Raw genomic sequence first — 27937 nt, 5'->3', positions numbered from 1 at the left:
ATGAGAATTTCTCTAGGTACAATTTTGTGAATTTCTAATAACACCGAAGAAACAAATATATACGAAAGAGAGGTTCAAGCATCAGAGGGAGCTATCCAGGGCCTTCCATTGACGAAGCTCTTGGAAATGAAGGGATGGGTTTTTCATAGTCCAGTTCTCTTGCCCAAGATACTCCTCTCACTGCATTAGCTCCTGGTCCCCATCTCTTGTACACCTCGAAAAACGATGTCCTACACCAGTTAAGAAAACACACAACTCAATTATAATCATCAAAAGAAAACATATATATCCATATTAAGCAGATCTAGTATCTCATAGTGTCCTCTTGAAACATGAAAAGACGAGGATACCCAAATATACCTCAATTTAAAACTTTTCCATCTATAAGTCCTTTTTCCGAAAGTGATTGTCTATGGACTAAGTCGAGACAATACAACAAATCGGATCACACTTCGTGTGATCGTCTATGGGTACGAGATCGAGACAATACGACAACAAGATAACTTGTGTGATTGACTATGGATACAAGATCGAGACAATGCAACAACGAAGTATGTTTACTTGATAAAAGGTTCGGACTTAACCAAACACAATAGGATTACTTATCAAGTAAATAGGAATTAACGTTTGTGTAGTTTACTTTAAATTATAATAACAACAATTATAATTGCGGAAAATAAAAGTAAATGACACAACAAGATTTTGTTAACGAGGAAACCGCAAATGCAGAAAAACCCCGGGACCTTGTCCAAAATTGAATACTCTCAGGATTAAGCCGCTATACAAAATCCAACCAACTTCATATAGTTGAGACCAAGCAACTAAACCTATAGTTCACCTAGTTCCGTTTGTATTCACACGCCTCCGACCTATAATAAGTCACGTACTTGGAACAATTCCTTTGGTTCGTATTCCAAATAGTAAAGGAACAACAAATATGTTTGGTATCAACTCTTTTCAACCAAGTGATGTGAGTTCGACAAAAGGCTCTTTTGTTTATCTCAATAAACTCCTTTGTCAGGTTCTTAGATCTATCTTATTATCAACTACCAAAGTAATTGTTAACATTTTGAAATCAATACTTTTAATCACATTGAATTGTATTATTGCCGATCTATACAAGTAATCAATCTAATCTACCACAAGGATAAATCGATTATAGTTGGATCCTCTTTTATCGAAACAAGTATTGTGCACACCAAAGATTATGAATCCAAATCAGAAATCTTCAAAGTCTTCTTAGATCTCCAATAAACACCTGCACACAATCAACTTGAATCTCTTGTAATCAATCATGCACATAACGGATTCTGTTAACAATGGATTATCACAAGACGTCTTTAGATCTACAAACAGTCTAAAGATCCTCGTCGAAACTTCGATCTAGTTTGAGTGAATCTTATATCAGAAGAGAAGATTCTCAAGCATAAACAAACTAGGTGCAATCAAAGTTCAACCACCGTTAGTCAATCAAATCAATCGAAAACAAAAGATAAACCGCAATTATCTAGTTTCCCACCAACGGTACTAATAGAGCTTCTCAATCCCAAAGAAGTCTTTAAACTGAGCGGCTGATGAGTGCCAAATATTGTATATATTTGCACCTTTTTATTGGCATTTAACTCATCATTTGTGCACTAACACTCCATTTTATCCCATATTCTGTGTTTTCGTTGTTTTCAAGAATAAATACTTTTCTCAATTAATTTTGCATTTTTAGGTACTAAATAAAGCCTGGTTAACTCACAGGGCGAAAAGAGTAAAGAAACGGCAAAGACTCCCGCAGAAAGGCAGCGAAGAATAATGTTTGCAAGAGCCGGATCAACTAGAAGTGGGCTTGAAGAGGAAGAATTGTCCTTAAAGAAGATATGGGCTTGGCATACCCAAGGCCCAAAACCCTTACCCAAATCCATTTCCAATATCCATCTTGGACCGTCAGTTTTGATGTATATCACATCCAACGGTCGCCCCAAACTCATTTTCATGAGAGCCGTCAGATTGGATCCATCACATCATCCAACGTTCGCCTCATCACCGAGCATCAAATCTTGAAGCTCCTGTCAAACATCATAGTACCTAACTCCAATCTAAGCCGTCAGAATTGTTGTATCACGCATCCAATGGTCGCTGCAAGCTTGTTTCATCTTAGCCGTTCGATTCAATCCAGATGTGATCATCCAACGTATCATCTTCGCTGGACATCGAATTTGCTACAACCGCTCAACACTACAACACCTAACACCTACAAAACAAACGCACCCTTCTCCAATTCTATCGACTACATCTTCTCCCTCACCGTCTGCAGAGAAAACTCTGCCATCACCACCACCTTACGCCACCTCGAGCTCTCAAATCACTAACCCATCACTACCCCCATCATTATTACCACTTTCACCAACTCTATGGCCTCCTAATCTCTCAATTTCACGCCTCACCCATGTCAGGAACCCTAGAGGTGAAATTGATAAATTAGGTCGGAATCGAGTTGTAATCACAACATGGGAAAAGCAGGAGAAGACGAGGAGGAAGCATGGGTCAAAGCTCTCAAGTGTTTTCAGTGATTAGGTAAAACTTAATTTCAATTTTTGGTAAACCCTAATTTCACTGTTTTAGGGGTTTTGGGGGGAAAGTTGTTATATGTATAAATTGACGTCTTGGGTGTGAGATTGGATATGCCCGGATTATCCGGTGCACCAAGCTGTAGTAGTATATTGTGTTCATCATGTTCTAATTACTTTTGCTAGGGTTGAGATGAAACCATTAATTTACTGCTAAGTTTGATTCATGTTTCTGATATTTTTCTTGTTGTGCTTTACTTGTTTAGGATAAATATAATCTGAGCTCTTCATCATTTTACTTTCACAGTGTATGTCATGCATCCATTGTATTTAGAATACTTCTGTGATGAATGTGTTGCAATTCATGCTTCATTGTCTGTTATTGATCCCTTGACTAATTGTGCCCTGAAAAGACAGTTAGTGCTTTGGAAAGATACCCTAATTACGATTAGAATATCAATCTTAGGAAAGGTTTAATTATCTAAGTTATCAAATTGATATGTGATTAGTTGTACTATGAGAAGACAGCTAATACTAGGGATTAGTTAGTTGGCTTAGTTGATATTAATCCATCCATTGAGACCCTAGATAAACGGCAGACTTGCATCTTGTCCGGTGTCCATAAAAAGGGACAAGAACATTATTGAAATTGAACTGAATTAGTTGAGATTATGTGGTGGATTCGACTGCCCTAGTGCCTTTTAATATGCATTCTTATTTTCTATTTTGTGTTACATAACCAACATCTAGCCGTATCGGCAAACAAAACCCCCTATTTGTGTTACTTCTTGTTCTGAAATCAGTTGTAGTTAAAACCATAGATTCAACTACACACACCAAGTCCCTGAGGACAAACCCTTTCTTACTCCACCTATTTACAACAACCCTGTATACTTGCAGGTCTAAGTTGTAGCTTCTTACACCAAGTCACCAGGTCTAAGTGTCGCTGCCGGGGACTTGGCTGCTGTGTGGTTGAAGCTTTGTGTATCTTGCTTTGCTGTTTTCTGTTTTCCTTGCTGTTCATTTTAGTTTCTATTTACTTACATCTTAGCTAACTTACTGTTCATTTAGTGTAAGCATATTTGCTGTTTTTCCTGTAACTGCATTTTAGTTTCTCATCTGTAGCTGCACCTGCATCTCATACTCTTTGCTCATTGTTTGCTCTTGATCTTGATCTTTACTGTCCTGTTCTTGCTGTACATTCCCTTGTATTGCTGTTTCTTGCATCTTATTTGCATTATATCATCTTGCAGTCTTCACTGCATCATTTTCTTGCATCTATTCATCTGCATCTTCTCTGCTCTAGTAGCATTTGCATTTTGCATCTTCACTGCATATTGTTCTTGCATTTATCTTTGCATACTGTTCTGCATCATGACTTGCATCTTTCAATTAATCTTACTGCCTCCTGCATTCACATAATCTCTGCCTTCTTGTTGTGCATCTCATTTCATTTCACTGAACTTGCAAATTTTGCTGCTGTTGTGGTGCTGTGGAGCTGGTGGTGCTGCTGCTGCTCTTGGATGTGCTGCTGCTGGTGTTGTTGCTGCTGTGAACCAAATCCCAACTGGTTTGTGCAACAAAAGAAAAGGGGATAAAAGCCCAACTGTGCTTCCCTCCAAAAACAAGTAAGCCTGAACCCATTAGCAAAGCCCAACTGGGCCTTCTTTATTGTCTGTTAGGTTTATATTTTTTCTGGGCTTGTAATATTATTTTAAACCCAACAGTGGGCTTGTGTTTTTGGACTTTTGGGCTTGTAATTTTAATTGGACTGTGGGTTTATAACTTTGAACATTAACTGGGCCTTGTACTCAAAACAACAACTTTGGAACTTTGAGAACAGTGGGCTTAAAATCTTTGAAAATCTATCAAGTTTCCAATTTCAAAAACTTCTGTTGGGATTCAAATTTGTGAGCCCAAACCAACTTCCAACCCAATAGTTGGGCCTGTTCAAAACTTCCTTTTGGGCTGCACAATTCTCCCACCAATGTGGGCTTGCTTCTAACAACAAAACCAAAATTTTCTCCCAACTCAAAACCAAATTCTTGCTCCACCAATGTGGGCTTGCTCCCAATTTTAAAACCAAAAGTTTTCTCTCATTCAAATAACCAAAAGTTTTCTCCCTCTTTAAAACCACAAATTGCTTCCATTTAAACCAAAATTTTGCTCCCATTTTGAAACCAAATTTTAAAACCCAGTTAAACCAAAAATTCCCAAATAGGCTTTACCTTTAAAGTCTAAAACCAAAATTTTGAAACCCATAACTAAAAAGTGTGAGCCTTATTTCTCTTTTTGAATTGTGTGATTGTATGATAAACATAACATGTCTGGATTTTGGTCTACTTCTGGGGATGGAAACAAAACTCTTAGAGAAGCTTACGGGCAAGATTCACCTTATGAGCCTCCCACAGACCATGATGTCAATAGTTATAGGGATTATTATTATGGACCTTCTGTAGGTCATGAACCTCAATATGCAAACCCTAATGACTATTCACACATGTATCATCCACCATTGAGTGAAAATGAACATCTAGACAATATCCAACTCACACATTCGTCACTTGTGAATCAGTTAGAGGCTCGGATCACTGCTTTAGAAATGCAAACACATGAGAAATCTATAGCATCTAGTTCACATAGACGACCTGAAATCTATGCATGTACCTTATGTGGTGGTTTAGACCACCCTGATAAATATTTCTATATTTTGCATGATTATAGGCAATTTAGAGAATCCCATGAAAATCCAAATTATGAAATGCCCACAAATTGTGAGGCTGGTAGTCATTGGGACCATAATCAATCCTTTGAGGGTTGCGATCAATCTTTTATAAACCCTAATGACCATGCACGCATGTACCATTCACCACAATTTGAACATGAAGAATTTTGTACTCCCATGAATTTAGACCCCACCACAGAAGCTTTCAGACTCAGTGAGCAAAACTTTGCTAGATCTACATCACGAATTCAGGCATATTTAGGTCAGATTTTGCTTCACCTACAAAAGGAGGAAATTCATGAGGAAATGTATGTTGTCCCTAATGAAGTGTCTAGTCCCATCCATGTAAATGATGTTGAATATGAACCTAATTTAGAGGAACATGAATCGACTAATGACACCACCACTGTTAATGAGGACCAATATGCATGTTACCATGATGATGATTATGAAGATTATGATGATAATGATGTTATGTTAGAAGAACATGAAAATATTGTGGAACCTTTTGGTTCAATGACATATGGCTTCTCGCCCTCGACCTTCATGAATGTTGTTTCTTCTAATACTCACAGCAAATCATATGATTTTGATATTGATATGGTACTTGTACAATTGTTCTTCGAAGATGAGCATGACATAAGAATAATTGAATCTTCTGTAGACACTAATGTTAATATGCATGAAAACAAATTTGATATGTCTGATTCCTTGCCTAAGTCACAAAATGTTATTTCTTCCGATGTTGATTTGAGTACTACGGACAATCATGATACCGATTTAGGTCTTGATGTTTTGTTCGATGAATGTGAGCATGATTTACCAATTTCTGATTTAGAGGAAGTATGTGTTGGTACTATTGATCTTATCCATGAAAATAACTTAGAAGTACCAACTTTCTTACCTAAATCGCATATCGAGATTATTCCACCCAACCTAGATTTGGTTTGTAACAAAACTTTTAAACCAACTTTTCTGAAAATTCCCAACCTAGGATTGGAACTGTGTGCCTCCCAAGTCCTTTTGGACTATTTTGCATCAAAATACAATACTTTTAAGGAGCCACAATTGGAATACATTTCTTTGCCTATCCCGCAAAAAGTCCATTTTGAGTTAGACCTGGTGAATCCCGAAACCCCAAAATTACTAGATTTTGTGCTTAAAAATAAATCTGTTGAAAAATTCAGGTTTAGGGGTGATTCATTCGGTTGTTCACTCTCGCTCCCATTTCAGTCCAATTTTAGTGTTTTGAAACTGTCTATGTTTCAACACTTTGTCTTTTGGGCTGATCCTCAACTCTTTAGACTGTATGTATATAGTGAATTGTTTGTATATAATCTGGTAGGTAATGTTTAGTGGAATCATATGTTTCTTGTATGTATTGTGCTAACCCAATGTGAATTCAGTTGAGTTACTGTTGGGTTTTGCCTTGAATAATGGAGTTCAGAACTTGCTTTCGCCAATATCCGGTAATCTCTTTCATTTTTCTACACTTAGCATCGTTCTCATGGTATGTGTTATAATCATGTTTATCTTTTGAAACATTGAGGACAATGTTTAGTTTAGGTTTGGGGGTGAAAAGTAGATACTTTGATAACATGCTATAATCGAAAAATAGAAATGTTTCTTTTTGAAAAAAAAAATGAAAAATTGAAAAAAACATAAAAATGGAGCTCATTTACCTTGAAATGTTGACTCTTGTGCATGTATGTAAACATAAGGATTCTTAGTCAAGATATTTAGACACCCTGATTCTAGCACAATTCACATAGTGATAAGAAACTTGCACGCGCACGATCTACCAATACATGTATAGCCTCACCCTTGAGGTGTTCTATCGGAAGTCACGATTGCCAATCACTTTAGAATACTGAACGAAACTTGACTAGCTTGTTCTTTGGTTGATTGGGATAGAAGGTGGAGATACATTAAGAAAGACAACCATCGAATTTAACTGGGTGCATCAAAAAGGGCTGCCTCTTGCAAAGTGTCATGTAATTTTTTGTTTCTTTTTGCTTATGTATCAAAAGAGTTACCATGTTGTATATATCTTTTTCAAAAAAATAAAATAAAAAAAAATCAAGTATTTATCAATTCCATCCTCTCTTGTTCCAAAAATAAAAGAGAGTAGTCAATGTAAATAAGAGTCATCTTTTGTGTTTTTGTGTTATAAGAAAGGAAGGGTGTATGCCATTGATGTACAACGCGAGTAATTGTGAAATACCTCCAACTCATTCACAATTCTCGTAAAGTCCGGACAGCTAGCTAGATTTCGACCTCGGTTCTTAGCCTGAGAAACTATCTCTTGGTGATTAGTAGTCATAACATCCGATCTTTCTTTACACATGTGTAGATACACTTTACACTCTTATCACATGTCTTTATTTGTTATCAGTGCTAGGATTGTGCCTTTGATAGCTAGATTGACATCTCCATTTTGCTGTGAGCTTAAACTGTCTTGCACATGCCACATTTCATGGAATCTGAGCTTATATTTTGTCCTAGAACTTTGTAGGTACGTTCTAAGCAAACCTTCACGAGACTTCAACTCGTCCACTAGGGACACTTAGTGGTTTAAAAGGCTTATTGCATTCGCTAAATGCAATCGAGAGACCAGCGACAGTGGTATAGGTAGGATATACTTAGTTTTGTTTTACTTGAGGACAAGTAAAATTCAGGTTTCGGGGTATTTGATGAGTGCCAAATATTGTATATATTTGCACCTTTTTATTGGCATTTAACTCATCATTTGTGCACTAACGCTCCATTTTATCCCATATTCTGTGTTTTCGTTGTTTTCAAGAATAAATACTTTTCTCAATTAATTTTACATTTTTAGGTACTAAATAAAGCCTGGTTAACTCACGGAGCGAAAAAGAGAAAAGAAACGGCAAATACTCCCGCAGAAAGGCAGCGAAGAATGATGTTTGCAAGAGCCGGATCAACTAGAAGTGGGCTTGAAAAGGAAGAATTGTCCTTAAAGAAGATATGGGCTTGGCATACCCAAGGCCCAAAACCCTTACCCAAATCCATTTCCAATATCCATCTTGGACCGTCAGTTTTGATGTATATCACATCCAACGGTCGCCCCAAACCCATTTCCATGAGAGCCTTCAGATTGGATCCATCACATCATCCAACGTTCGCCTCATCACCGAGCATCAAATCTTGAAGCTCCTGTCAAACATCATAGTACCTAACTCCAATCTAAACCGTCAGAATTGTTGTATCACGCATCCAATGGTCGTTGCAAGCTTGTTTCATCTTAGCCGTTCGATTCAATCCAGATGTGATCATCCAACGTATCATCTTCGCTGGACATCGAATTTGCTACAACCGCTCAACACTACAACACCTAACACCTACAAAACAAACGCACCCTTCTCTAATTCTATCGACTCCATCTTCTCCCTCACCGTCTGCAGAGAAAACTCTGCCATCACCACCACCTTACGCCACCTCGAGCTCTCAAATCACTAACCCATCACTACCCCCATCATTATTACCACTTTCACCAACTCTATGGCATCCTAATCTCTCAATTTCACGCCTCACTCATGTCAGGAACCCTAGAGGTGAAATTGATAAATTAGGTCGGAATAGAGTTGTAATCACAACATGGGAAAAGCAGGAGAAGACGAGGAGGAAGCATGGGTCAAAGCTCTCAAGTGTTTTCAGTGATTAGGTAAAACTTAATTTCAATTTTTGGTAAACCCTAATTTCACTGTTTTAGGGGTTTTGGGGGGAAAGTTGTTATATGTATAAATTGACGTCTTGGGTGTGAGATTGGATATGCCCGGATTAGCCGGTGCACCAAGTTGTAGTAGTATATTGTGTTCATCATGTTCTAATTACTTTTGCTAGGGTTGAGATGAAACCATTAATTTACTGCTAAGTTTGATTCATGTTTCTGATATTGTTCTTGTTGTGCTTTACTTGTTTAAGATAAATATAATCTGAGCTCTTCATCATTTTACTTTCACAGTGTATGTCATGCATCCAGTGTAGTTAGAATACTTCTGTGATGAATGTTCTGCAATTCATGCTTCATTGTCTATTATTGATCCCTTGACTAATTGTGCCCTGAAAAGACAGTTAGTGCTTTGGAAAGATACCCTAATTGCGATTAGAATATCCATCTTAGGAAAGGTTTAATTATATAAGTTATCAAATTGATCTGTGATTAGTCGTACTGTGAGAAGACAGATAATACTAGGGATTAGTTAGTTGGCTTAGTTGATATTAATCCATCCATTGAGACCCTGGATAAACGACAGACTTGCATCTTGTCCGGTGTCCATAAAAAGGGACAAGAACATTATTGAAACTGAACTGACTTAGCTGAGATTATGTGGTGGATTCGACTGCCCTAGTGCCCTTTAATATGCATTCTTGTTTTCTATTTTGTGTTACATAACCAACATCTAGCCGTATCGGCAAACAAAACCCCTTATGTGTGTTACTTCTTGTTCTGAAATCAGTTGTAGTTAAAACCATAGATTCAACTACACACACCAAGTCCCTGAGGACAAACCCCTTCTTACCTCACTCACTACAACTGACCCTGTATACTTGCAGGTCTAAGTTGTAGGTTCTTTTAAAACCACACCAGCGGCTGTAAGAGATTTCGCCTGATTAGGTTACTTTCCTCTCCGAATAGGCGATTTCACTAGTAGCAGCACAACTGAGATAGTTTTTGCTGTCTCTGAGGATTAGTTTGCTCGAAATGCAAACTTTCATATTTATAGACCAAGGAAGTTTGGACACCAAGGAATTTCCAAAACCGAAAATATTCTCAAGAAATGCAATATATTCCAGATTCGGTTTCCATAATTCCTGGAAATTCTTTGCCAAATAATGACCGAAAATCTCTTAGAAATTCTCCAACTAGCAAATACACAATACTAATTTCCATTTTCCAAAAATAAAATTAAGAACCTTAAATAAAAGATTCTCAATTTATTTTATTTGATTCGGGATTTTCTTCCTTTAGCTATTAAGGAATAACTTTGAACAATTAAAGATAAGCGTTACTGCACATGTTCAAAGTATGTCGACATCCTTACTTTGTAAGTCCTCTTTCATACTTACAATCTTGAAACCGATTTTCCACACTTCCAAACAAGTTTAGAATTAGTTCACCTGACTTTCAAGAAATACGTGATTGATCAAGAAAACTCAATCACCAAACATGGGTTTCACGGTTCTACCAAAACAAGTTTCGGTTCTACCTCCACGTGAGTATTTTGCATAGTCACACCAGTTACCAAAACTCGGTTGACTAGGTACTAGGATCGGTTCCCCACATATATATGGTATCTAACTTGTACTTGTTGCACATGTCCATAGGATCGATTCCCCTTTGCCTAAAAACGTGTTGCACATGTCCATAGGATCGGTTCCCCTTTCTGCTAAAAACTTGTTGCACCTCATACAAGGATCGATTCCCCTTTGTGATAGGTTGCACCTATTACTAGGATCGATTCCCCTTTACCCATAGTCGGTCATACCAATAACACTAAATCGACCATACCATCTCAGGTGATTACTCAAGATCGGTTTCACTAATAAAAGTCATACCAATACAAAAGTCACGCCTTTGTGAATAGTTTTACCAAGAACATAAACAAGTCATGAGTGGTTATACTAATCACACATATTGGTAGTTCAAAAGATATGCAATGAATAACAATACCAATAATGCCTGACGATTTCTCTTTCGATTCACAAAACACGTTCATGAATTTACTTCCTTAAGACAAACGTAAAACATTGTTTCATAGGATGAAATCTTCACCTTATACCCATACATAATCACAATAGCATTCAAATGATTATGTCGATGTCTTATCTACAAATTTTAATGGTTAAGCAATAAACCTCGTATTGTATTCCTTAATACTATGTCTAACTAGAGTATAATCATTCATGCTTCGCATTTTTGTTTTCAATATGCACGACTTGAAAGATACGTTAGGGAATGAAACAGTTCAAGTCAAATATCACTAACCTCAAGTGGAAGGATGATGTTGTCGTTGTAGCTTCTTACTTCTTCACTTCTTCAAGTCTTTGCAATTCTTGTAATGTCCCTAATATTTTCAAGATAACCTATACGAAGCTGACTCTATTACATAATCAAGCGAATCTTAAAATGAGTTTTGGCTCACTAAAACATGACAACCAAACTTGACATACCAGTGCTTGGTGGGTTCAACCGAGCTATGCTCTAACAATCTCCCCCTTTTTCAATTTTAGTGACAAAACTCTTACATCATATGGATAAACAAATTACAAGAATTCATTACACATATGCTTGATTCCCTAATTCAACAACACAATAACCTGTATACATTCAATCCTTAAATGCCGATGTTGACATTATAATAACAAAGCCAATACTTCCCCTAAAGGTAAGATATGTAGATTTTATCAATCCGCACGTCTTTTTTATTCCTTTGTAGTCCATATAACTACAAGTATCATATGATATGCTACTCCCCCTTAGTCTATGCTTTTACTCTTTCGTTAGATAAATGTTTAAGCACCAATGTCCTTTCCCTTAGTGATACCAATCAATATAAATCAATACCAGTATCACTTGTTTACTCCATATATTTCTCCCACTTTTTTTCACAAAATGACAAAGAAACGAAAAAATAAAGGACAAACCGAAAGGATCTTACAAATCTTAATAGACTTGCAACCTATAAAGTTAAGCACGAGGGTTCCACACACCATTTTTGATAACCAATATCAAAACCGAAACTACAAAGTAATTTTATTTTAATATGTTACCAAGAAAACAATTGCCCAAAGCAATTCCCCTAATAGTTTAGCAAACAAAAAATCGACTAAGCACCTTAGTTCCTTTGCTAAACCGATTGTACAAATACAATCGCTTGTTCGATAAGACCAAAATAAAGATAACTTTATTTTTCTCATCAGGTTCTAATTATCCATATAACTTAGACCTTTAAATTTTAAACAAGACAAGTACTAGGTTAGTTTTACTAGCATTTCTTGTTAAGGCATTCGATTAGACTTGAAAAACCGAAACCTCCACTTTGATAAGATTAACTAAGATCAAAATTAACTTAGTTTCTCTTATCCGAAATCGAATTGGACTAAACAATTCATCCCGTAAACCTTTTCTTTCGTTAAGCCATAAACAATTTATACAAACCAAATAAATCAACTTGCATAATTATTCACCTCAACCGGAAGCAATTGAAACAACATAGACATTAAAACACCACAATTCCACCGAAATTTTGTAAGCCTAAACGATTGATAACACGCAATAAAGCAAGATAACAATAGTTTTACTTAATCGGAACCAATTGAATCACACACACATCCATACACAAATAATGGAATAAAACATCAATTGTACCGAAATTTTGTTAAGCAAAAGAAATTAATATATGAAATAAAATCAGGCTTTTCTTAAACAGGAAAACAATTAAATAACAAGATTGTTACCTCAAATTTCGCATCCACTTCTCCAATATGTTTGCATCTTCTTCTATGGAGAATTGATATCATAATATCATTATGTTGTCATCCTTATGCAAAACAAATGAATAACAACTACCAACCTTTACCAGAGAAAGGTTGAAAACCTGTTTTTAACTATTGCAAGCAAAAGTTGAAAACCCTGAAACGCATATGCTTTTATGCTAAACCAAACGATTCAACAATTGTGACTTTTTCACATATTGTTTCTATTAGAACCCCTCATGATCCTTTGATAAAGCCTACCAACATGGGCTAGAACTTAATCCTGTTAATCCAAAAAGTCACCCAAACCATAAGAGTTCACAACATTATGAGATTGAATATCAAGGTTAGAAAACCAAAATCAAACATCCCATAAACATACATAGCAGTAATATAAATCATTCAAGCACAGACTATGTAAATCAAAAACTATCACAAGAAAAATTATAAATCAAATAATTTTATTTATAATAAGATAGTTTTATTCATAATATACTTAATACAATCATTGAAAGAAATCAAAAATTGGAGTCTATCATTCTCTTCTCAGTTCTTGTGAAGATTGCTTTCAAAAATTGGATTCAAATTCTTCTGAGCACTTCCTTTTTCAGTAGATAATTTGTTCATCTCAAACAGTTGAAAACGAAGATTAGCTAGTACTTCTTTTGAATCCTTTATCATCAGCTCATGATATCTAATGCAACCTTTAACAGTAAGAATATGTTTCCTTAGAGAATCTTGAGAGTTATCATGAAGAGAGATATCATGAGTTACAGTCATAACTGATGCACAAAGTGCTAAATCATCAAGAGATGATCCTTCTTTTACCGATTTCACCATTGAAATAAAATAGTCTTCTTTCGGACAGGAAGAAGGTATATAAGATGGGAGAAAATCAAGGAATAATTTGGTTTATGTAAACCGAAAATATCTTTCCCAAAAATAAAAGATTTTTATTATTTTTTCACTAAAGAAACAGTCATGAACAACTTGCCCAGATTTATGCTTCCTCACAATCAGAATTTTGGGCAACAAGTGAGGATGCATACTTCAACACAATCAATGTGTGTTGAGGTGAGAATTATTCTCACCATAGTTAACAACGACATCCTTAGGATGGCTTATAAACACAATAGGTCGTGTTTCCTTTTGTTCTTTCTTTCTCTTGTAATTGCAAGAGTTTGCAATTTCCCTTTTTGATCTCATAAACTTACCAATCTTCTTTATCCCCTTGCGAAGTGCTTTGATAATTTTATTTCCAAGGAAGATTGTAGTGTGATTATTTCTTTCACATGAAGAACTTATCAAGTTATCTAAAAAACTAGTTTCTGATTCTCTTGTTTTTTCACCCAATTTTTCTTGTTCAGATTTTACCGTACGTATCTGAAGGAATTTCAAAAGTTTTTCAAGAACCAGGCTTAACCTTTTATTTTAATTAATTTCCAACTCAAGCTTCTCTAGGAGTTTATTAGACTCACAGGATTCATAATTGTTAGAGTTGGCAAGAAGTACATTACAATCAGATATTTCTTCATTGGATTCTTCCTCCGGAATATCATCAAGAGTGGAGACATACGCCTTGTTGCACTTCTGAGTTCTTCTGCTGGGATAATGTTTTTCCATATGTCCGAATCTACGACACTTGAAGCATTGTACTTCATCATTACCCTTTTTATGGCAAAGCGATAATGTATCATGAACATATTTATCAAAAGATAAGATGTCCTTAATTCGTTGCGCTAGAAGCACAATAGTTGAGTCAAGCTCTTTTTCAACAGGTACCTTGTCCTCTTGGAAACGTTTCTCAGTTTGATTCTTCAGTAGAGTTTCTCTATCAAAGATCTTTAACTTCCCTATAAGAGAGCTTCGGGAAAGTATAGAAAGATCATTTCTGTCTATTATGGCATGTTTCTTAGATTCGTATCTGGATGGTAACGATCTGAGAATTTTGCATACTATTTCCTTTTCAGGTATAGCCTTTCCAAGAAAAAAAGATGCATTAACAATCTCAGAAAGTTTAGAGTTAAACTCCTCGAAAGTATCGTTATCATCCAGTTTGAGGCGTTCTCATTCAGATGAAAGGGAAAGAAGTCTAGCTTCTTTTTCAGAATCATCTCCCTCGAATACAGTCTCAAGAATATCACATGCTTCTTTAGAAGTTCTACAAGTCAGCACATGGTGTAAAAGATCATGACTAACTGCATGTATAATGACATTCAAACCATCAGCATTCTGCTCTGCAAGAATCCTTTCTTCATGAGTATAACACGCTAAACGTTTGAACTCTGTTTCTGAATAATCCATCTGTTGTTGATATCCGTCTTCGATTAATAACCAAGTATTAAAATATCGGGGTTGAAGAAAAGCTTTCATAGCAGACTTCCATAATGGGTAATTTGTCCCATTAAATCTTAGCAGTACGTTAACTGAATTCGATTCATGAGAACTCGAGTTCATTCTTATAGGATGGATCGCACCAAACACAGATTGTTAGATCTTTTCGTGTTTGCCTGCTCTGATACCAATTGAAAATACGAGGGTGCCCAAATATACCTCAAACTAAAACTTTTCCACCTATAAGTCCTTTCTCTGAAAGTGACTCTCTATGGACTGAGTCAAGAAAATACAACTAATCGGTTCACACTTCGTGTAATCGTCTATGGATACAAGATCGAGACAATAAAACAACGAAGTATGTTTACTTGATAAAAGGTCCGGACTTAACCAAACACAATAGGATTACTTATCAAGTAAATAGGAATTAACGTTTGTGTAATTTACTTTAAATTATAATAACAACAATTATAACTGCGAAAAATAAAAGTAAATGACGCAGCAAGATTTTGTTAACGAGGAAACCGAAAATGCAGAAAAACCCCGAGAGCTTATCCATAATTGAATACTCTCAGAATTAAGCCGCTATAGAAAATCAAACTAACTTCGTATAGTTGAGACCAAGCAACTAAACTTATAGTTCACCTAGTTCCGTCTGTATTCCCACGCCTCCGACCTGTAATAAGTCACGTACTTGGAACTATTCCTTTGGTTCGTATTCCAAACAGTAAAGGAACAACAAATTTGTTTGGTATCAACCCTTTTCAACCAACTTATGTGAGTTCGACAAAAATCTCTTCAATTTATCTCAATAAACTCCTTTGTCAGGTTCTTAGATATATCTTATTATCAACTACCAAAGTAATTGTTAAGATTTTGCAATCAATACTTTTAATCACAAAGAATTTTATTGATGTCGATCTATACAACTAATCAATCTAATCTACCACAAGGATAAATCGATTATAGTTGGATCCTCTTTTACCGAAACAATTATTGTGCACACCAAAGATTATGAACCCAAATCAGAAATCTTCAAAGTTTTCTTTGTCTTCAAATCTTCTTAGATCTTCAATAAACACCTTCACATAATCAACTTGAATCTATTGTGATCAATCACGCACAAAACGGAGTCTGTTAACAATGGATTATCACAAGAAGTCTTTAGATCTACAAACAGTCTAAAGATCCCCGTCGAAACTTCGATCTTGTTTGAGTGAATCTTATATCCGAAAAGAAGATTCTAAAGCATAAACAAACTAGGTGCAATCAAAGTTCAACCACTGTTAGTCAATCAAATCAATCGAAAACAAAAGATAAACCGAAATTATCTAGTTTCCTATCAACAATACTAATAGAGCTTCTCAATTCCAAAGAAGTCTTTAAACTGAGCGGTCGTAAGAGATTTCTCCTAATTAGGTTACTCTCCTCTCTGAATAGGCGATTTCACCAGCAGCAGCATAACTGAGATAGTTTTTGCTGTCTCTGAGGATTAGTTTGCTCGAAATGCAAACTTTCATATTTATAGACCAAGGAAGTTTGGACAACAAGTGAAAAAGCGGGGGTCTAACAACCACACCCAATAATTCGTTTGGTAATCTGTATGGACTGACTCCGATATACTTTCAAGAGAATCAACTAGACAGTCAGACTCAATCTTGATAAAAGTATATCAAAGAGTTACATCTCAATTTCTCAATTCAATCCGCAATCAAAGAAAATAGGAATTTGCGAGCCCGGTTGAATATAAGAAATAACTTGGACGGTGTCAAAAACCAATATCCAAGTGTCAATCAATTTTATCAACAACCCAAAGGTCGGATTCACAATTGATTGAACTTACGCACAACCTGTGATGTTTCAATTATATAAACAAATATAATGCGGAAAATAAATAACACAGACACCAGAAATTTTGTTAACGAGGAAACTGCAAATGCAGAAAAACCCCGGGACCTAGTCCAGAATAAACACACACTGATTATAAGCTGTTACACCAATTTCCTACTACCTATTCGGACTAGATGTAATACCTGCTTCAGCACTAATAAAACTCCTAGCACAACACCGATTGTCTTTAGGAATTCTTCTCGTAAATCTTCCAGCAGTACCCAAGGCTCTCTTTAGAAGATACAACAACATGATTGATACGATTCAATCTTTTGTTTGCAAAAAACACCGATTTGATTTCCCTTTAGATATAAATCAAGGTTTTGGAAATCTTGTGTTTATTTTGATAAGAACAATTACTAGGTAAAAGTAATATCAAAACAAACTTGTAGATTTCAATAAAGGAAGAGAAACCTAATGATTCTACAACAAGAACAACTAGAATAAATCTAGAGATATCTTGTTTAAAACTTCTTAAGGTTTTTTACGAGATACCTTAATCGAAGTTTTTCTTTCTAGCTTCCGATTTCGACTAACAAGTGTTGGTATACGATCGAAAACTGAAATCTATCAAAACCTAGGGTTTATGATCAACAACTCTTGAATGGTTTTATATCAGAAGAGAAAACCTTAGAATAGACAAGAGGTGAAAAACCTAGATTACAAGTTGTATAATCAATCACGAAGATTAAATCCAACTCGGCTTTGTGATCCCAAATACAAAGACTTTTATCTCACTCTTGTTCACGAAGAACAGAAGACATGGAAAACAACCTTATGAAGCTTACACAAATTTTCCAAAGGGGATGAAAACGTGTAGCATTCATGAAACTTTATTTATAGTGAAAGGTAGCTTCAAAGCTAAGCATAATTATTTTCCTTTTTCAAGACTCTCCTAATTTTGGGAGTCTTTCCTAAGTTACAATTATTGCCAAAATAATTAAATAAATAATTAATTAGCAAATATTGTATTTATGTGAATAAATCACATTTTAACTTAGGCAGGAATTAAAAGTTATCACAAACACTTTAATATGGTAATCAAATATGTTTGGATTAATAGCCATCTTGCCTAGATAAGGAAACATCACCAACTTGACCAAAAATGCCTTTTAGTTACGTAATTGGGCCCAAGTCCGTGAACCGTTACAAACAGTCCATGGATTGTTTCCTACTAACGAACTGTAACAATTACAGCAACACTTATAATTATTACTTTAATAAATCACTCATAACTTCATCGTTATATCTCGGAATTGAGTGATTCTTGGCTCGTTGAATTCGTAAGCTCATTCACTGTAACTTGAGATCCTATATAGGGATAAAGGTTATTGTCACCAAAGTCATGAATCAAATAACCTCAAGTATATATACATAAATGTACGTTTTCCATAGAGTGAGCATTTATCTCGATAGATTAGAAAGGTAGAATTGAACAAGAATCCAAATGAAATCAATCACATACCTTTGTTGATGAAGTACTTGTTGATGTCTTCTTGTAGTCTTCAATCTTCATCCTTTAAGGAAAGCTTCGATTCTTCTTAGACCTAATCTAGTCCGAAACTATCTTTAGTATGCTAAATCAAGAATCCATTTTGGCAACTAAAATTGACAACTAACTTGACATACCAACGTTAGTGGGTTCAACCGAGCAATGCTCTAACACCAAGAAATTTCCAAAACCGAAAATACTCTCAAGATATGCAATATATTCCAGATTCGATTCCATAATTCCTGGAAATGCTTTGTCCAAATAATGACCGGAAATCTCTTAGAAAATTTCCAACTAGCAAATACACATTACTAATTTTCATTTTCCAAAAATAAAATTAAAAACCTTAAATAAAAGATTCTCAATTTATTTTATTCGATCCGGGATTTTCTTCCTTTAGCTATTAAGGAATAACTTTGAACAATTAAAGATAAGTGTTACTGCACATGTTCAAAGTATGTCGACATCCTTACTTTGTAAATCCTCTTTCATACTTACAATCTTGAAACCGATTTGCCACACTTCCAAACAAGTTTAGAATTGGTTCATCTGACTTTCAAGAACTACGTGATTGATCAAGAACACTCAATCACCAAACACGGGTTTCATGGTTCTACCAAAACAAGTTTCGGTTCTACCTCCATGTGAGTACTTTGCATAGTCACGCTAGTTACCAAACTTCGGTTGACTAGGTACTAGGATCGGTTCCCCACATATATATGGTATCTAACTTGTACTTGCTGCACATGTCCATAGGATCGGTTCCCCTATGCCTGAAAACGTGTTGCACATGTCCATAGGATTGGTTCCCCTTTCTGCTAAAAACTTGTTGCACCTCATACAAGGATCGATTACCTTTGTGATAGGTTGCACCTCTTATTAGGATCGGTTCCCTTTTACCCAGAGTCGGTCATACCAATAACACTAAATCGATCATACCATCTCAGGTGATTACTTACGATCGGTTTCACTGATAAAAATCATACCAATAAAAAAGCCATGCCTTTGTGAATAGTTTTACCAAGAACATAAACAAGTCATGAGCGGTTATACTAATGACACATTTTGGTAGTTCAAAAGATATGCAATGAATAACAATACCAATAATGCATGGCGATTTCTCTTTCGGTTCACAAAACAAGTTCATGAATTTACTTCTTTAAAACAAATGTAAAACATTGTTTCCTAGGATGAAATCTTCACCTTATACCCATACATAACCACAATAGCATTCAAACGATTATGTCGATGTCTTATCTACAAAGTTTAATGGTTAAGCAATAAACCTCGTATTGTATTCCTTAATACTACGTATAACTAAAGTATAATCATTTATGCTTCGCAATTTTGTTTTCAATATGCACGACTTGAAAGATACGTTAGGGAATGAAACAGTTCAAGTCAAATATCACTAACCTCAAGTGGAAGGATGATGTTGTCGTTGTAGCTTCTTCACTTCTTCACTTCTTCAAGTCTTCGTAAGACTTGTAATGTTGCATATCCTAATACTTTCAAGATAACTTATACGAAGTTGACTCTAGTACATAATCAAGCGACTCTTAAAATAAGTTTTGGCTTACTAAAATATGACAACCAAACTTGACATACCAACGCTTGGTGGGTTCAACCGAGCTATGCTCTAACATACTTATCAGGTAAATAGGAATTAACGTTTGTCTAATTTACTTTAAATTATAATAACCACAATTATAATTGCGGAAAATAAAAGTAAATGACACAGTAAGATTTTGTTAACGAGGAAACTTCAAATGCAGAAAAACCCCAGTACCTTGTCTAGAATTGAATACTCTCAAGATTAAGCCGCTATACAAAATCAAACCAACTTCGTATAGTTGAGACCAAGCAACTAAACCTATAGTTCACCTAGTTCCGTCGGTATTCCCACGCCCCCGACTTGTAATAAGTCACGTACTTGGAAAAATTACTTTGCTTCGTATTCCAAACAGTAAAGGAACAACAAATCTGTTTGGTATCAACTCTTTTCAACCAAGTGATGTGATTTCGACAAAAGGCTCTTCTGTTTATCTCAATAAACTCCTTTGTCGGGTTCTTAGATCTATCTTATTATCAACTTCCAAAGTAATTGTTAAGATTTTGCAATCAATACTTTTAATCACAAAGAATTGTATTGATGCTGATCTACACAACTAATGAATCTAATCTACCACAAGGATAAACCGATTATAGTTGGATCCTCTTTTACCGAAACAAGTATTGTGCACACCAAAGATTATGAACCTAAATCAGAAATCTTCAAAGTCTTTTTTGTCTTCAAATCTTCTTAGATCTTCAATAAACACCTGCGTACAATCAACTTGAATATCTTGTGATCAATCACGCACAGAACAGAGTCTGTTAACAATGGATTATCACAAGACGTCTTTAAATCTACAAATAGTCTAAAGATCCCCGTCGAAACTTCGACCTAGTTTGAGTAAATCTTATATCAGAAGAGAAGATTCTCAAGCGTAAACAAACTAGGTATAATCAAAGTTCAACCACCGTTAGTCAATCAAATTAATCGAAAACAAAAGATAAACCTCAATTATCTAGTTTCCCATCAACGGTACTAATAGAGCTTATCAGTCCCAAAGAAGTGTTTAAACTGAGCGTCCATAAGAGATTTCGCCTAATTAGGTTACTCTCCTCTCCGAATAGGCGGCTTCACCAGTAGCAGCACAACTGAGATAGTTTTGCTGTCTCTAAGGATTAGTTTGCTCGAAATGCAAACTTTGATATCTATAGACCAAGGAAGTTTGGACACCAAGGAATTTGCAAAAACGAAAATATTCTCAAGATATGCAATATATTCCAGATTCGGTTTCCATAATTCCTGGAAATGCTTTGTCCAAATAATGACCGAAAATCTCTTAGAAAATCTCCAACTAGAAAATACACATTACTAATTAATCATTTTCCAAAAATAAAATTAAAAACCTTAAATAAAAGATTCTCAATTTATTTTATTTGATCCGGGATTTTCTTCCTTTAGCTATTAAGGAATAACTTTGAACAATTAAAGATAAGCGTTACTGCACATGTTCAAAGTATGTCGACATCCTTACTTTGTAAGTCCTCTTTCATACTTAAAATCTTGAAACTGATTTTCCACACTTACAAACAAGTTTAGAATTGGTTCATCTGACTTTCAAGAACTACGTGATTGATCAAGAACACTCAATCACCAAACATGGGTTTCACGTTTCTACCAAAACAAGTTTCGTTTTTACCTCCACGTGAGTACTTTGCATAGTCACACCAGTTACCAAAATACGGTTTACTAGGTACTAGGATCGGTTCCCCACATATATATGGTATCTAACTTGTACTTACTGACATGTCCATAGGATCGGTTCCCCTTTGCCTAAAAACGTGTTGCACATGTCCATGGGATCGGTTCCCCTTTCTACTAAAAAATTGTTGCACCTCATACACGGATCGATTCCCATTTGTGATAGGTTGCACCTCTTACTAGGATTGGTTCCCCTTTACCCAGAGTCGGTCGTACCAATAACACTAAATCGATCATACCATCTCAGGTGATTACTTAAGATCGATTTCACTAATAAAAGTCATACCAATACAAAAGTCGGGCCTTTGTGAATAGTTTTACCAATAACATACACAAGTCATGAGTGGTTATACTAATCACACATATTGGTAGTTCAAAAGATATGCAATGAATAACAATACCAATAATGCCTGACGATTTCTCTTTCGATTCACAAAACAAGTTCATGAATTTACTTCCTTAAAACAAATATAAAACATTGTTTCCTAGGATGAAATCTTCACCTTATACCCATACATAATAAGTTTAATGGTTATGTCGATGTCTTATCTAAAAAGTTTAATGGTTAAGCAATAAACCTCATATTGTATTCCTTAATACTATGTCTAACTAGAGTATAATCATTCATGCTTCGCAGTTTTGTTTTCAATATGCATGACTTGAAAGATACCTTAGGGAATGAAATAGTTCAAGTCAAATATCACTAACCTCAAGTGGAAGGATGATGTTGTCTTTGTAACTCCTTACTTCTTCACTTCTTCAAGTCTTCGCAATACTTGTAATGTCTCATATCCTAATACTTTCAAGCTAACCTATACGAAGTTGACTCTAGCACATAATCAAGCGACTCTTAAATGACTTTTGGCTCACTAAAATATGACAACCAAACTTGACATACCAACGCTTGGTGGGTTCAACCGAGCTATGCTCTAACAAAACCTCACAGTAATTGGAAATTTATATTTTTATACGTACTTGTTTTTGTTGCTCGAATGGTCCCAATCATCCCAACCACCTGGTGCCACGATATCATCAAAGTATGTGAAGGAGTAAACAATCCTCGAGTATTGACCCATGGCACGACCCACATAGAGTGGACCTGTTCCAGTTACACGACAATTCACAAACACAAAACCTGTTTTTTCGTCCGATGAAGTTCTAGCTTGTGCAGCTATTGAACCAAAGCTCCTCGCTATTGAGTGCAGTTCACAACCTTATATCAGACCAAAAATACAACAAGTCAAAAAATACGTTCATTAAAAATAATTCCCTGAAGGGTACATGGCGAGTCGGCGAGATAAGAACTTTCCATTAAGGAGCAGTATATCATTAAGTAATTGCCAAGATGGGCATCCACACCCTAGATGCAGAAGTAAAGCATTTCTGCATGCACTCCTATGGATTAAGGAACTGGAGATCTATTCCTGTCTTTTCTCGAACGACTACAAAAATCTTGTTTTACCGATTAATGGAGATGATCACTTTCAGCCTCACTGGAGATAACAAAACAATATTAAGAAATGCCTTAACTTTTGTGTGTTTTCACTTTAGGAGTAGATCTTTATTGCTTTCCTTAGATTGACTAGTAAAAGAAGCAAGATTTCTTTGTGGCTTCAATTTTTCTACAAATTTTCGTGTGTGTGATGTGAAGGCACTGTTTTTTTGATGGTCTAAGAAGGACCTAAATTCCTATCTTAAACTTTGTAACCTTGGCTTCTTCTTAATATATCGGCGTTTGTTTATCGAAAAAAAGGAAATCTCCTCCGGCAACCCAACGTGTAATTTGTTTGCAAAACACCTAAATGTAATTCTTGTAGGCTGATTAGTTTCACATAGAGTATAGTTTATCTTTTCCCTAGCCAAGTAACCATTCAGAACAATCAAATGAATCTATTTATAGACAAGTCAACATATGCAAAACTTGTTACTTAGCCTCATCTTTGTTCATACAATTGTAGTTTTAGGCTCTCGGATATTTGTAGGTAACAGTTGGAACATATAAATGAAATGAATAAAAAAAGATTACAGGTCCAGCACTTTCAGAACGACATTGCAGTTAATGTCTTGGGGAGCCAAGTGAAAATGAATTATCGGATAAGAGGTACATAACTGATAACTCCCACTTTAAACCTTAAGTGTTGGGTTTTTGTTTATAAATTGTTGAATTTACAAATAATCATTCGTCTATCTAACTCTAGGTGTCCTAATTAATTTTGGTATCAAAGAGTATAGTTTCCCATACAAAACAATCCAATGATTTAGTTCATAGGTAGAAAACTAGAAATACATGTGAAATTTGGCGGTTTTTTCAATTTTATATATTTTATTAAAATGATTTTTATTTTTATTTTTTGAAGCATGAAAATGATTTTTATGTTAGGCACCATATTGCATTGGCAACGAATATAAATTTTATATAGGTGTTCGCTTTTTCACCCATCTAGATGCATCAATATATATTAGCTGTCCGTGCCACTACATGTCTCTCAAATATTAGTGATGGCCGTTGTTAGGGACCAATCAGATTAGATAAATAAATAAAAAAGATTGAAACTAAGCATAGGCCCGTCCTGCCACTGGGATCGTAGCCACCGGCTTACTCCCCACTGAGTAAACTCGGCCCCTTTCCCCACAATAAGTTAGTGATGGCCGTTGTTAGGGACCAATCAGATTAGATAAATTTTTTTCTTTTTCTTTTTGAAACTAGGCATAGGCCCGTCCTGCCCCTGGCAGCGTAGCCACCGGCTTACTCCCATTGAGAAAACTCGGCCCCTTTCCCCACAATAAGTTGGATTACACGAGATCTCCAATGTTTGAGCGGAAACTCGAACCGCTGACCTCCTACTTGAGAATCAAACTCTGGGCTAACCCCAGATGGTTATAATCAAACTCCTTTCTTTTAGGAGCATCTCTTATCAAAGAAGAAGAAAATCAGATTAAATGGTCGGAATTGATTCCGGATAATACCATCATTTTATCCTACTACATAAACAAAAATCGGGTATCTTTACGGTTTATGGCTCTTTCTCTTCGCGATATAATTGTAGGTATCTTTAATTGTATTAGGGGTTTAATCATCTTGTATTTTGATGCTTTTGTTATTCTTGTAAGCGATCATATAATCTGTATTTTGATTTGAATGAATTGAAATATGTTGATTGACCAAAAAAAAAAAAAAGAAAAAGAAAACTTTTGGCATTCTAATCTCATTCATCTTAAAGGGAGAACGGGAGATGAAAAAAAAAAACTCTTTCTCTCACCAAAAGAAAAAGAAAAAAAAAAACCAAACTTTCATCAACCTCTTGCTAAGATTTGGTCCTTTTGGACCAGATTCGGACAGGATTTCTTTTCTTTTTTAAGTTTTAGCTATTAGTTAATCAAATAAAACATGTTTTTTATTTTGATGTCTTTCGGCATATTTTTTGGCCATTTGGGCGATTTTTCTTCGTCATTTTGGACGATTGTCTCTTCGCTTTACGGGCGATTTTTTCAGATCTTCATGGCTGGATTGTGGCTTGCTATTCTCGATTCAGAAATATCAATCATCCAACACGGTATCGCTTTGAATCTATTTTTAATATAAGAGATTTAGGGAATCCGATATCGTTTGGGTATACAAGATTAAGGGCAAAGTACTCCTTTCTTTTAGGATCATCTCTTATCAAAGAAGAAGAAAATCAGATTAAATGGTCGGAATTGATTCCGGATAATACCATCATTTTACCCTACTACATACACAAAAATCGGGTATCTTTACGGTTTATGGCTCTTTCTCTTCGCGATATACTTGTAATTGGTATCTTTAATTGTATTAGGGGTTTAATCATCTTGTATTTTGATGTTTTTGCTATTCTTGTAAGCGATCATATAATCTGTATTTTGATTTGAATGATTTGAAATATGTTGATTGACCAAAAAAAAACTTTTGGCATTCTAATCTCATTCATCTTAAAGGGAGAACTGGAGATGAAAAAAAAAACTCTTTCTCTCACCAAAAGAAAAAGAAAAAAAAAACCCAAACTTTCATCAACCTCTTGCTAAGATTTGATCCTTTTGGACCAGATTCGGGAAAGATTTCTTTTCTTTTTTTAAGTTTTAGCTATTAGTTAATCAAATACAATATGTTTTTTATTGTTTTGATGTCTTTCGGCATATTTCTTGGCCATTTGGGGTGATTTTTCTTCGTCATTTTGGACGATTGTCTCTTCGCTTTACGGGCGATTTTTTCAGATCTTCATGGCTGGATTGTGGCTTGTTATTCTCGATTCAGAAACATCAATCATCCAACACGGTATTGCTTTGAATCAATTTTTAATATAAGAGATTTAGGGAATCCGAGATCGTTTGGGTATACAAGAGTAAGGGCAAAATACTCCTTTCTTTTAGGAGCATCTCTTATCAAAGAAGAAGAAAATCAGATTAAATGGTCGGAATTGATTCCGGATAATACCATCTTTTTACCCTACTACATAAAAATCGGGTATCTTTACGGTTTATGGCTCTTTCTCTTCGCGATATACTTGTAATTGGTATCTTTAATTGTATTAGGGGTTTAATCATCTTGTATTTTGATTTTTTTGTTATTCTTGTAAGGGATCATGTAATCTGTATTTTGATTTGAATGAATTGAAATATGTTGATTGACCAAAAAAAAAAAAAACTTTTGGCATTCTAATCTCATTCATCTTAAAGGGAGAACGTGAGTTGAAAAAACTCAAAAAAAAAAAAAAAATTACATTATACCAAATAAACTTGTTAGAAATATTTGTTAGAAATGAAATAAGAGAGATACCCAAGGCCTAAGATGACTCCCTTACAAAAGTGACTAGAATGGGCATGTTTCTAGGGAAGCAGATGAATGGAATCCAGTAATCCACCTGAACTGATACATGGATCTTGATATATCCTCTCTCCAGCTGATGCCAACTTAAGTCTAGGTCATAATTGGAACTTAAACATAAATAAGTAGAACATATCAGCCGAAAAAGAATAAGATAAACCGTGATGCACCTTCTCCCATCATCAGAATACCTGTTCATTTGGCTAATTTTCAATTTCCTCAGTCATCCCAATATGCAAATTTGTAATTAAGATGATTACACGGCTCATTGATTCATTAACACTTCACTGTATTTTTTGTATGCGGATCAACTCCATCTTTTACATTACTAAGCATGATCCATATAAAACTGTCAAATGAATTCATTTATACACAGATAAACATGTAAAACTTGCCGGTCTTTATTTTTGTTCACATTATTGTAATTTTACGCACAACATGTATTTGTAACAATTAATTGAAAATATAAACGAGATATGATATATAAGGATTTAAGTCTATAAATTTATAATGAGAGTGCGTTAGACCTAAAAGAATCAATTATGGTTGACGCAACAAAATGAACAATATATGAATTTAGAGATGTATGTGCCAACTGTCTATATGAGGATTTTTCTAGGTACAATCGTGTGGAGATAATACCGAAGAAACAAATGTAAACGAAAGGGAGGTTCAAGCATTAGAGGGAGCTCATAAAGAGTTGGAAGTGCAGTCAAATTCACCCGATCGATAAGAAGCTCTGGCCTTTGATTCCAGCTGCCATTTGTTGGTCGACATGGAAATCTAGGAATGCTTTAATCTTTGAGAATGAGACAGTCACAGTTAATTCTATCATAAAAAAAGGTTAAACTCCAGGTGTTATATTGGTGCAGAAAGCCAGAAACTCAATCAAATTAAGAGGCGCCTCCTTAGATTACGTCATAGCTAATTGGAACTCTTTTTTCTTAACCTAGTGTTTGGGTGTTAAGTCTTTGGGTTGTTTCTCTTTAGCTTTTTTGAGTGGCTTTTTAGGGCCTTGTATGTTTTTATGAGCTTGTCTCTGGCTTACCTCTGGTAGGCCTTTTATAAAATTTTACCTTCGCTAGTCAGGAAAATAATAAAATAATAATAATGCATTAGAGGGAGCTATCCATGCCTTCCACAACCAAAGAAGTAAGCCTTGTCCCCTGATATCTGAAATGCCGCAGCTTGCCATCCTTCCATTCCTGACATAGGCCACATGTCATTGAATTATCACAATTTGAAACCGTTTGGTCATGTAACTTTCAAATTCATTAACCCACCT

At 35.3% G+C, this 27937-nt stretch overlaps 1 pseudogene; it reads right to left on the bottom strand.

The window, feature by feature from the left end:
• Nucleotides 1-74: 74 nt before the first annotated feature.
• Nucleotides 75-27873, bottom strand: LOC113296102 (annotated as a pseudogene).
• Between the last annotated feature and the right edge of the window lie 64 nt (nucleotides 27874-27937).

This window comes from Papaver somniferum, chromosome 7, assembly GCF_003573695.1.
Source record: "Papaver somniferum cultivar HN1 chromosome 7, ASM357369v1, whole genome shotgun sequence".
Lineage (NCBI taxonomy): Eukaryota > Viridiplantae > Streptophyta > Magnoliopsida > Ranunculales > Papaveraceae > Papaver > Papaver somniferum.
Note: the sequence above shows the minus strand (reverse complement) of the source record. Positions and strands in the feature narration are given on the sequence as shown.